Source organism: Pseudochaenichthys georgianus, chromosome 16 (genome assembly GCF_902827115.2).
Source record: "Pseudochaenichthys georgianus chromosome 16, fPseGeo1.2, whole genome shotgun sequence".
Classification (NCBI taxonomy): Eukaryota; Metazoa; Chordata; class Actinopteri; order Perciformes; family Channichthyidae; genus Pseudochaenichthys; species Pseudochaenichthys georgianus.
In genome coordinates, this window is record NC_047518.2 from 25,677,441 (window position 1) to 25,688,990 (window position 11,550).

Here is an 11,550-nt window from a genome sequence, read left to right on the forward strand (position 1 = left end):
GTATTTACTTGTTTAAATGAAATTTGTTTTAGGTTCACTTATAAAATCTGTCCAGGGACAACAGATGATAGCCTCTTGGCTAACTCTGGCACATACAGGAATGTTAATTAATGTGCACTGTCCCTGTTAAACAAATGAATACATAAATAAAAATAAGTGTATGCTCCTCATTTAGGTGATAATTCTTTATCTACAAAGTTTTCGTATCTTAAATACTGTTTCATAGCAAACAAAAAAATGAAAGAGATGTTAAAGGAATTCAGGTTCATGAGATAAAATAGAATAAAGGTTTCACAAATCTGAAACTGTGTTATAAAGAATCTTTAGACCCTCTGGGATAATCCAGTCCAGATTTGATGAGTCTAGGTCTAGTGGTTTCAGATCAGGACCTGGTCTAATGTGGTCTACATGTGAAAAAAGCAATGAAATCTCACTTTTTGTATTTTCACAAATAGAATAAAGGTTTCACAAATCTCAAACTGTGTTATAAAGAATCTTTAGCCTCCGTGGGATAATCCAGTCCAGATTTGATGAGTCTAGGTCTAGTGGTTTTAGATCAGGACCTGGTCTAATCTGGTCTACATGTGAAAAAAGCACTGAAATCTCACTTTTTGTATTTTCACAAATATATTAAAGGTTTCACAAATCTCAAACTGTGTTATAAAGAATCTTTAAACTCTCTGGGATAATCCAGTCCAAATAAATCGGCTATGCAGCGATTTAAGAGGTTAAAACACGGAGGATTGTTCGCTCAGCGCTGTAAATTAAATGTCCCTTAACTTTTCCCTTAACTGCCGAATCGGATGCTCTGAATCGGAAGCCAACTTCAGCGTCGTGCCTTGTCATTTGTATTAGCCTTAACATGAAGTGAACCCAAATGTTAAACAGTAAGAGTAGTCATGATGGTAAGTATTTTGTGAAACATTTGAAGAGGAGCCTATCGCCCCTTCCACCAGGTGCTAAGAGGGCGGGAGGTAGGCTAACGGCAGATTAGCATCTGCGATCTTTTCTACTTAATGCTATCTGCTCAAATGGTTAACATTGAACATTAAAAGATCAGGCAGGCAGGCAGCTTTGCATGACATGTATTTATTTATAGAAGGACCATGCATACAAAAACATTAATCTCAGCAAAGAGAAGAGATGCAATATGCCAGATTATAGCTAATAGCTAATTTCCATCTGTGGTCCATTCTTCTGGACGTGTTTCATTGTGATGATAGTGAGTCAATCTGTTTGTTGGAAAGACAGTAGTTGAGTGATTACTGATAGAACATTATTAAAAGAGATAATTATTCAAAGTGTTGTTACTTTAAAGTGTTGTTTGTTACTGACCTTTTTCTCTTTTATTTCCTTTCCCTCACCTGTAACTGCTGAGACCCTGAGGAACATGCACACTGGACTGACCTGCTCTGGCAACCTGATTTCCACTGTATGTAATAGTATTTGGTTATGGTATATTATTTATATACATCAAAGGCACAATGCACCCCCCAGAGACACACATGTATTGAGTGTGATATTGTGCATAGGTCATGTGAAATCATCTTTACATACTAGAAACCTGTAGGAGCGGCAACTTGTTTTGAAATTGAATTTTTAATATCCGATAATAAAGTTGAACTGTTTTCTTTATTCTTCTTTCTTCCCAGCTCCATCCATCACCGTGCTCTGTTCCTGCAGGTCCTGCTTGCTAATCAATGCTCATATTTTTTTACACAATTACAAATAAAGTCAATGTATTGTATGACATGAAGTTGTGCTTCATTCGGAGTCAATAATAATTTCATTCTGCCTTCATCCATTCTGCCTTCAACTGCACAATGACTGTGGACTGCACCGACATCCATGTAGCTGCCCCCAGTAAGATGAACCAAGCAAAGAGGGTCAACATCATGCCTAAGGACATCCCGCTGCATCCGCGAGAGAGGGCTTAAACTGACCTGAGACCAGCACACCCAAACACAACGGCTCTTTTAAGAGCCACCTACAGTTTCAAAGAGTTGCAATCCTACGTTATTATAATGATTAAACTGGTTCATGTGTCACTTAGTTTACTGAACCGTGATGAATGAAAGAAATGAGTGAGGTAGTGGTTTACAGAAGTTACAAAGACATTAATATATGAGTGACAGGTCAGTGTAAACACAAGCTTCTGTCAATTATGGATCACTCAAACTATATACAAATAATATGTAATAAAGTTCTAAAATAAGTATTCGGTATATTCCTTGATAGCTTTTGGAGAAGGTTGTTTTTAAGTTTACTAAAAATCTATCGTTTCAACTGTTTCACTTTATAAAAAGGAACAGGTGAGTAGAGCATCATTGAGTTTCTTATTCTGTCAGTAAATTATCCAAATGAAATGTTTATCATTATTTTAGTCAACCCTAAACAAATTGATTGTACCTTTTTAATAATGACCTTACATGGTCGGCAAAGTTAAATTAACTTCAGAAAATCAAATCTGTTCTGAGAAAAAACTAATAAATGTTTAAAGATAGGAACTTGCCATCCCACTGAAGAACAGTCCGTAGAGATTTAAAGGCGTAGTTGTAGTTCAGTCCAACATTTAACTTGGATTCATTTCGCCAACAGTCAACTATTTTCATAAAGAATATATATATTTTTCAAAGTCAACTTTATTGTCAATCTTACTCAGTTTGTGTTTATAGACAGAGATCAAAAAGACGTTTCCAACAATCCCAAATACGAAAAATTAAATTATACAATTTACAGATATGTAATGTATACAAATATATATATCCTATATACACCATCATGTATAATGATGGTGTATGATGTAGAAGGAAGTGTGGTAGATAACAAGTTACATACAGATCCATATTACAGCAAAAGATGGAATAACTAAGAAGCACGCAGTATAATAATAATTATATGCACCAATGAAAATAACAGCCAATGACAGCTCTGCATGCATCCCCTGGATATTATTTTAGAAACTGCTCTCATCGCAACGCGATGTTTACAGTGAGAACAGCTGTGAGGTTCTGCAGAAAGCAGAGCAGTGTGTAAAATATATCACTCAGTATAACAGGCCTACATTATTCTCATAATTTGCTTTAGTTTAGTAGATATCTACAAACAAAGAGTCGATATTTTTCTAAAACCATTTAGTGCTTCACATAATAAAATACACAACAACTGTAGCCTGATTATGCTTTAGGAGCTGTAGGTGTGTGTGGTACCGTGTGTAGGTGTGTGTGTGATACAGCGTGTAGGTGTCACATGGCAATGTATTTTAATTATTCATTATTGCATGGCTTTAAGTGTAGTGTGTTTTATACCTTTTTATTGTGATTTTACTCTGAAATGTGTTTGCCTTTTTAACTGGTTTTAACTTCCTGCTGCATGCTTTTATTTTGAAATGTTTGGATTGGCCTTGCCATGTTGATTGACAATGAGTGACCACACCTGGAGCCAATTTACACGCCTATAAAGGGAAGGAGAAGAGCAGCAGAGAGGGGCAGCAGAGGCAGAGCGCACCAGGAGCAGAGACGGAAACTGAGAGAGGCTGAAGGGAACAGCAGAGGCAGAGAGCACCAGGAGCAGAGAGCACTAGGAGCAGAGAGCACTAGGAGCAGAGAGCACCAGGAGCAGAGACGGAAACTGAGAGAGGCTGAAGGGAACAGCAGAGACGGAGACTGGGACCGAGGCTGAAGGAGACAGCAGAAGCAGAACGCACCAGGAGCAGAGGCACACGCAACAAAGGGATTAAAAGACACGGCAGTCCGAGAGAGAGTCGACGGAGCACCTTTACAGCCCTGGAAAGACTGGTTTTGAGAAAAGACTTTTAACCCTTTTAACCTGAATTCTTAATTGAAACCTTAATTTGAATTCTTACGTTACTTACTACGTTTAATTGTATTTTAACATAGTTTTAGACTATCTTTTTACTGAGATTATATTTTAGACAGCTCTGATTATAGTTTTCTTAGTAAAAATGTTATGTTCTACCAGTGGCGGGCCGTGCATTTCACACCTAGGCCTTCAGTGATGTCCGACACAGTCCTACCTGAATTATTCCACCTCTTAATACCATCACTCTAGAAAATATACATTTAGACAGAAACGCAGTATAACCGGGCGTTGCATCACCTTAACATAGTCAAGTACAACAGTTATATTAATATTTTCGAAGCATTTATAATCAATATATCCGCATTTACAATTAAGAGTGTTAAACTACCAGCTTTAAGATCGCTTGGATACTGTCAAAACTTAAAAATAAAAGGGGCTTTTAAGGCATTAGTCTACAAAGTTTTATTAAGTCCACCAAAAGTATGTGAGCTTTAACAAGTTTGTTCACTAAACAGCGCATTGTCGCACCCAAAGCAGTTTCATTTAAGAAACGTGACGATAAAGACACAAACTATTCACTGAAAATAAAAGAAAACAAACAATTAATTTGCATTTGTTCATGAGGATATATTTGCGACAGTGGTGAAAGTGTATTCCTAGCCCTGAATGTCCACTTTGATAAAGGTTAAACCAAAACAATTCAACAAGTCTCCTTGAGTACTTTTACTGCACAGCTGAGCCAGTGCGCCACACACATCTCTATATCTCTTGCAGAAGCATCAAACATTTATTTTTTATATATTTGTCATTGTAATTACATATATATTAATTCGTTAATATTGATTTAATATTAACGACATAAAATGACAAAAATATATTAAAATAAAATGCTTTGTACTCACCAAAACAACTGATTATTTGAACACAAAATCCATCCTCCTTTCTTTCCTCAAGAAGACTTCAATGACTCTGTTGTACAGTTTATCTGTGCGTTTCAGTGCCACCAATAGGTCATTTTCTCGATCATTTGCAAATAGCAGGCATTCCCAGCAGTACAATTTGCAGTGCCTCTCGGAGGCTGTGAGCCAGGGGTACCGCTCGTAGTTAGTGATTTGAAAGTGGCGGACAAACCCTTTTCCCCGCTGTGATAGGCTCGCTAGTGTCGGGGTTGGCCGTTCTCTTCTCACAATGTCTAGCTTTTCTTGAAAAGTTCGTCTGGAAAATGGCGTTGTAATTATATCTGCGACCAAATCGATCTCTTCTCCTCCTTCAGCCATTGTGGGTTGAAATAAAACAGCTTGTAGAAATCTACACAAATTAGCTCGTTCAAATTCAAGTTCAGTTTGCTAGCTCTACATAGCTCTGCCTCTCAATAGTGCGTGTTTGATGTTCTCATAAACGAGTCATGTTTGTTATAGAACTTGGTTTAATAACCTTGATAGTAACGGAGCAACATACATACACCTGGTAGTTATCACAACACTACTCGTGTGCCGCATGTAGATCCCTACATCCGGTACGGTGTCTGCAGAAGGACCAAAGAGACCAAATGCGAATACTCTACATCCCCTTTCTTTAGCTCTTCCTACAGTAGTGAACAAAACTGTTATACTGAGCACATATGACAGAACATACAGGATGCTGCAAATTTACACATTATCAAACTATGTGTGCATTTAGTAACTGATGAACACAGAGGCTATCTCAAAGAAGGAGTGCAGCATTTAACTCAGTAATTACTACCGTAACAAGTAGATTACTAGAATAGAATACATTTGCACTGTGCAACAAAACTTTAGGCCTCAATATGGCATAACTGTGTGAACTAACAGTTTAGAGTCATTGTTCTCAGAGTGGTATGCTTATGCATACATGACAAAGTTTCAGTCTCTGTATTTGGGATTAGGCTTGATAGCACGGCCTGAGCGTGTCCTGTAGACACTCTCAGGAGTGTCTGGCAGCAGTTTAGCTGTGGGAACATCAGCCCTCATGTGTTCACTGTTCAGTGATTCCTGTGTGTTACAATCTGTGAACTCAAGTCCTGTGTCCTGATGATCAGTGTCACTTGTGGAGGTGTGTGACGGGACGGGCTCAGCTACAGGCAGAATGTGCCTACGATTCCTTCTGTACAGCTTCCCGTCTGAGTGGACGACGTATGACCGGGGTTCCTTGCAAATCTCTTGAATCATTCCAGTCCTGTTGTAACCTTGTGGGGTCTGCATCCTAACAACCTGTCCTTCCATCAAAGGTTGTAGTGGTCGGCTTGACTTATCATAGCACTGTTTTTGATACAGCCTCTTGTTTAGAAGCTGGGCTTTTACCTCTTGTGGATGACGCATGTGTGGCTCAAGCAGCTTCACCGAGACTGGGAGTGTTGTACGTGTTTGTCTCGACATCAGTCTCTGTGCAGGAGATCCTAATTTTGCGTCACGTGGTACATTCCTGATGTTTAATAGGTTGAGAAAAACATCAGTTCCATCTCTATGAGATTTCTCCATGAGCTGCTTAGCACTGCGCACAGCTCGTTCAGCTAGCCCGTTGGACTGGGGATACTCAGGGCTGCTGGTAATATGAGTGAAGTCCCACTGTGAAGCAAAGTCTTTAAAGCGCTGGCTAGTAAACTGCCTCCCATTGTCTGACATGAGGGTGTGAGGTGCTCCATGAACTGAGAAATGTCTTTTCAGCTTTGCAATGACTGTTGCTGCAGTGATATCACGAAGCATGTCGATCTCATACCAGCCTGAATATGAGTCCACTAGCACTAAGTATTGCTGATTGTGCCACTCAAAGATGTCAGTTGCTACAGTTGACCACGGCAGGTCTGGAACTGGATGCAGATGGAGTGGTTCTTTCTGCTGGTGTGGTTTTGTGCTGTTGCACACAGAGCATGACTGTATTTCTGTGTGAATGTTGTCTGTCATAGTTGGCCAGAAAACAATGCCACGTGCTCTCCGCTTTGTAGCTTCTTCGCCAGGATGTCCTCTGTGCATGATGCTGATGTATTCTTTCTGTAGTGACAGAGGAATAACTGCTTTGTGACCCTTCATTATGACTCCATTTTCAACAATCAGTTCGTCTCTGAAAGGAAATACGGTCTAATGGCATGTGGAAGATTATGCTGTTTAGCGGGCCACCCGTGTCTGATAGTGGTGCTGAGTGTTTGCAGAGTCATGTCTTCAGCGGTGTGCCTCTCTAACTCTTCTAAGCGAGAAGAAGATATGTAGTTAACAGTCATCACGTCGAAGTTGTCCTCTTCTTCAGCTTGCTGAACTGTGGAGCTGCGGGGAGCTCGCGACAAAGTGTCAGCCAGGAACATTTGCTTTCCACATTTGTACACAAGAGTGATGTCGTACTTTTGTAGTCGTAGCATCATTCTTTGTAGTCTTGCAGGTGCTGTGTGTATGGGCTTTTTTAGTATGGTGACGAGGGGCTGGTGGTCTGTTTCAATAGTGACTGGTTTACCATAGATATAGTCATTGAATTTTGAACATGCAAAGACCACTGCCAACAACTCTTTTTCGATTTGAGCATATCTGGTTTCTGTTTCAGTTAGTGTACGCGAAGCATACGCTACAGGTTTTCCTTCCTGCAAACACGCTGCACCGAGTCCGTACTGTGAAGCGTCACAGGTAAGTGTCACTGGCTTGTCAACGTCGTAGTATAGCAACACCGGTGGGCAAGACATGCGTTTCTTTAAATCTTCAAAAGCTTTCTGCTGCTGTTCGTGCCATGTCCATTCTGTGTCTTTATGTGTGAGCTGCCGTAGTGGAGCTGATAGCTGGCTGAAGTTTGGTATGAACTTTCCAAGATAGTTGACCATCCCCAGAAATCTTTGTAAGGCTGGGACGTCTGCTGGCACTGGCATCTCCTTAATAGCACTTGTTTTGGAAGGATCTGCTTTGAGTCCTTCACTGGTGAAAACATGGCCGACATAGCCGACTTGGCTTAGCCTGAACTTGCACTTGAGGGGGTTAAGCCTTAAGTTTACCTCCCTGACCCTGTTGAGCACTTTTCTCAGGTTGGCATCGTGCTCTGCAACATCTTTACCTGCAATAATGATATCATCAACGATTATTTCACAGGGGTATCCGTCGAAAATCTGTTCCATGGAGCGCTGGAACACCTCGCTGGCAGAATTGATTCCAAATGGCATTCTTAGAAATCTGTAACGACCAAAAGGGGAGCTGAAAGTGGTTAACATGGAAGACTTATGGTCGAGTGGAATCTGCCAAAAAGATCTCTTTGCATCTAATACAGAAAACATAGTTGCTTTTGACATGTGTGTGGCGACTTCTTCCACAGTACGCATAGGATGGTGTGGTCTTTTCAGAGCCGTGTTCAAGTCTCTTGGATTGATGCATATCCTGATTTCTTGTTTGTCCTTTTTGCTAGTGGCTACCATAGAGGACACCCAATCAGTGGGCTCTGAGACAGGAATGATGACGCCCAGTTCCTGCATCTTGTCGAGTTCAGCTTTGACTCTGTCTTTCATAGCCACAGGTATGCGATGTGCAGGACGAACGACTGGTTTTACATCTGGGTCGAGAGTCATGGAGTACGTCACAGGTAGCTTTCCAAGCTCATCAGAGAAGAGATCGCTGTATTCTGTTTGGATCTCAACTGAAAAATCATCGTCAGTGGGGCTTAATTGATGAACTGCTTCACTGAATGAAACTAGTCCCATCCGTCTGCACGCTCGTAGCCCAAGCAGTGGCAGGACATCCTCTTCCACAATGTAGAATGGCAGTGTGTGGACTTTTCCCACTAGGTGGCACTGCAGTCTGACTACGCCCGCAGTTTTGATTTTGCTACCACCATATGCAACAAGATTAGTGGATTTAAAACACGTCTGTATTTTTTCATCTCCTTTTATCACATTGAATGACATTTTTGACATAACATTGCACTTCGCACCAGTGTCTACTTTCATCTCGACTACATTGTCATTGATTTGCACTGTGACAAAAGCCTCATCATTTTTATCGATCTGTGCATCAGTTGCGTCAACACTTACTTGCAGTGTTACGCCGTCAACATAGAATGTTTCATCTGTAGTTGTATCAGCTTGATCAGGTTCTAGTTGATGAACTATCCTCCTGGGCCCTTGCTTGTTATATGCTTGTTGTATGGAATTGCAACACTTCTTGAAAATGATTCCACTTTTTGCAGGTATGACACTGTTGACCATTTGCTGGACAGTTGTCCCTCTTTGCTGCATGACTACCTCCACAGTTGTAGCAGTTGGAAATAGAGCTAGCTCCATTTGCCTGAGGTTTCCTTTTGTTGTCGTATTTTCGTGTTCCTCTCTGGTAAGTCTGAACTGAATCCACATTTGTGGCAGAGTGCTGTGGCATAGCTAGCGTTTTATTGTGCTCTTCAGTCATCTCATGGATCTGACATATGTTAACAGCCTTGATTAGTGTTAAATCACAGTCTCTCAGGAGCACTTTCCTTAAGTTGTCATTACTGATACCACAGACCAGTCTATCTCTGGTTAGTTCTTCATAGAGATTCCCAAATTTGCAGCTCTTTGCCTTGATCCTTAAAGCACTGACATACGATTCAATTGACTCACCGATTTTTTGATTCCTTGTATTGAACTTGTGTCTTTCCATAGTGACATTTGTTTGAGGGTTACACATCTCCCTAAATTTCCTTTTTAGACACTCCGGGTCTTCTTTAGACTCGGCATGAGTGATGATGGGCGCATCCTCGCCAGGACCCCTCACTTCAGCCGCATAGACGAAAGACCTCTCGCGCTCGATGGCCTCTGATCCCGCTATATTGAGGAGAATGTATGCTCGTGTCCGTGCTGGCTTGTCATAGTGTGCCGCCGCGATGAAAATGTCATATTCCTGTTCGAATACTCGCCAGTTCTCTGCGATGTTACCGTCAAAGACGAGTGGGTCGGGTCTCCGGAATCCTTCCGCCATGTTAGCTTAGCTGCATGCGTCGTGTTGGAGCAGGCTTAGTTGTCCTCTCAAACGTCACCCAGACGTGAAAAATCCGCCGTAAAAAAACTCCGGAGACTTGACTTCTGACACCATGTTTGATGTTCTCATAAACGAGTCATGTTTGTTATAGAACTTGGTTTAATAACCTTGATAGTAACGGAGCAACATACATACACCTGGTAGTTATCACAACACTACTCGTGTGCCGCATGTAGATCCCTACATCCGGTACGGTGTCTGCAGAAGGACCAAAGAGACCAAATGCGAATACTCTACAGTGCGTATCCAATCAAAAGACGTGCATGTGCTGACGTAATCGTACGCCTGCTAGCTGGCCCGTTGTCGCCAACTCAAAATCTGATTGGTTAACGCCACAGTTTTGTTTCCGTTCACTTTAAGCTACAGGCGCCCGCTCTGTTGATTCTGAAGGCCTAAGGGCAGATTTCTTGGACCCTGGCAACACATTATGGCTGAAATATGATTGGATAAAAGCTCTAACATAAAGGCCAGCCCTCCAAATCTTGTTCTGAGGCTGGAAGCAGCGCAACCAAGAGGAAAGCTATGAAATGAAAAGAATGGACTATGGGGAATAATTTAATACATATTTGTGGAAAAAATATATCAAAATTTATATTCTGATGTTTAGGCCAGCAGAGAAGGCATTGCTGGCCCTGACGGCCCACCACTGTTCTACTGAATAAATTATTGTGTTTCAAACTTAGTAGTTGGCTCCTTGATTGCCCAGTTTTGCTCTCCACCTGATTTAAAAGAACCCTTTCCCTCTCCTTAAATTATTACCCCTCCCCCCTCCTTTACATAGGTGTGTTGTACAGTGTGTAGGTGTGTGTGCGCAGATGCGGCGGACAGACAGGTCTCAGTTCAAGAAGAACACAAAGACAACAACAAGGATCCATTTGGACATGGGTAAGTGTAAATATTACAGTAATAGTGTACTGGCAATGTATGGGGAATACCGCGAAAATGAACAATAGGTTTATTTATATATATTTTTTATCGATAGTCATGAACTTTTTATTGGGACAAAATAGACTCTCCATTAGCAAACGTTTACTCTGTGTTAACGTTATTTTGGTGTGTAAAAGTGAGATTACATGTGGAGATTAAATTAATCATTTATTCGTCCCACAACGGAGACATTTACAGTGACATGTTTTTGCCATCGATTATTTTATCATACTGTTCTGTACAGATGAGACTTTGTAATCAGATGTAGCCTATATGTGTGTCTGTGATTTTATACTGAATGTAAAGTAACTGGAAATACCTGTGTGATTGAGAGAGACTCCTTCTGCAACCTCCCAAACTTTATTTTTATGTGTGCATTATTATTTGTGCTTGAGCAACATTTTACTTGAACTTTATTTCAATGAAATTAGTTGTAATTATTGTCCTACACAGGCGGCGTTTATCCAGCAGCCAGAACATCCATCTGTGCCGGCCCCCAGGTCAAGATCTACTGTGGCCCAGAGCCATCACCACCAAGGACCAGCAGACCATCATCACTACAGCTCCCTCCACCTCCATCTGCGGCTGCCACCAGGTCAAGATACACCTCAGCACAAAGGCTCCACCACAGCCATCACCTTCAACCCACCCAGCAAGGAGGTCTCGTATAGGTCTCGTATAGCACTTGTACACCCCACCTACACAGCAGCCCATGCACCATCACCCCCACCTACACAGCAGCCAGACCCACTGTCTTGGAAGACAGACAAAGACCTTGACACTGTCTTGACATTTATAATGAATAGTT

General features: G+C 41.2%; 1 long non-coding RNA gene across 1 annotated transcript; it reads left to right on the forward strand.

Annotated features, from left to right (window-relative positions):
- The first annotated feature begins 1,348 nt into the window (after positions 1-1,348).
- On the forward strand, positions 1,349-2,001 carry LOC139435495 (uncharacterized). Its single transcript, XR_011644737.1, has 3 exons — positions 1,349-1,432; positions 1,653-1,683; positions 1,855-2,001. It is a non-coding gene; the product is annotated as an uncharacterized lncRNA (long non-coding RNA).
- Positions 2,002-11,550: the final 9,549 nt, after the last annotated feature.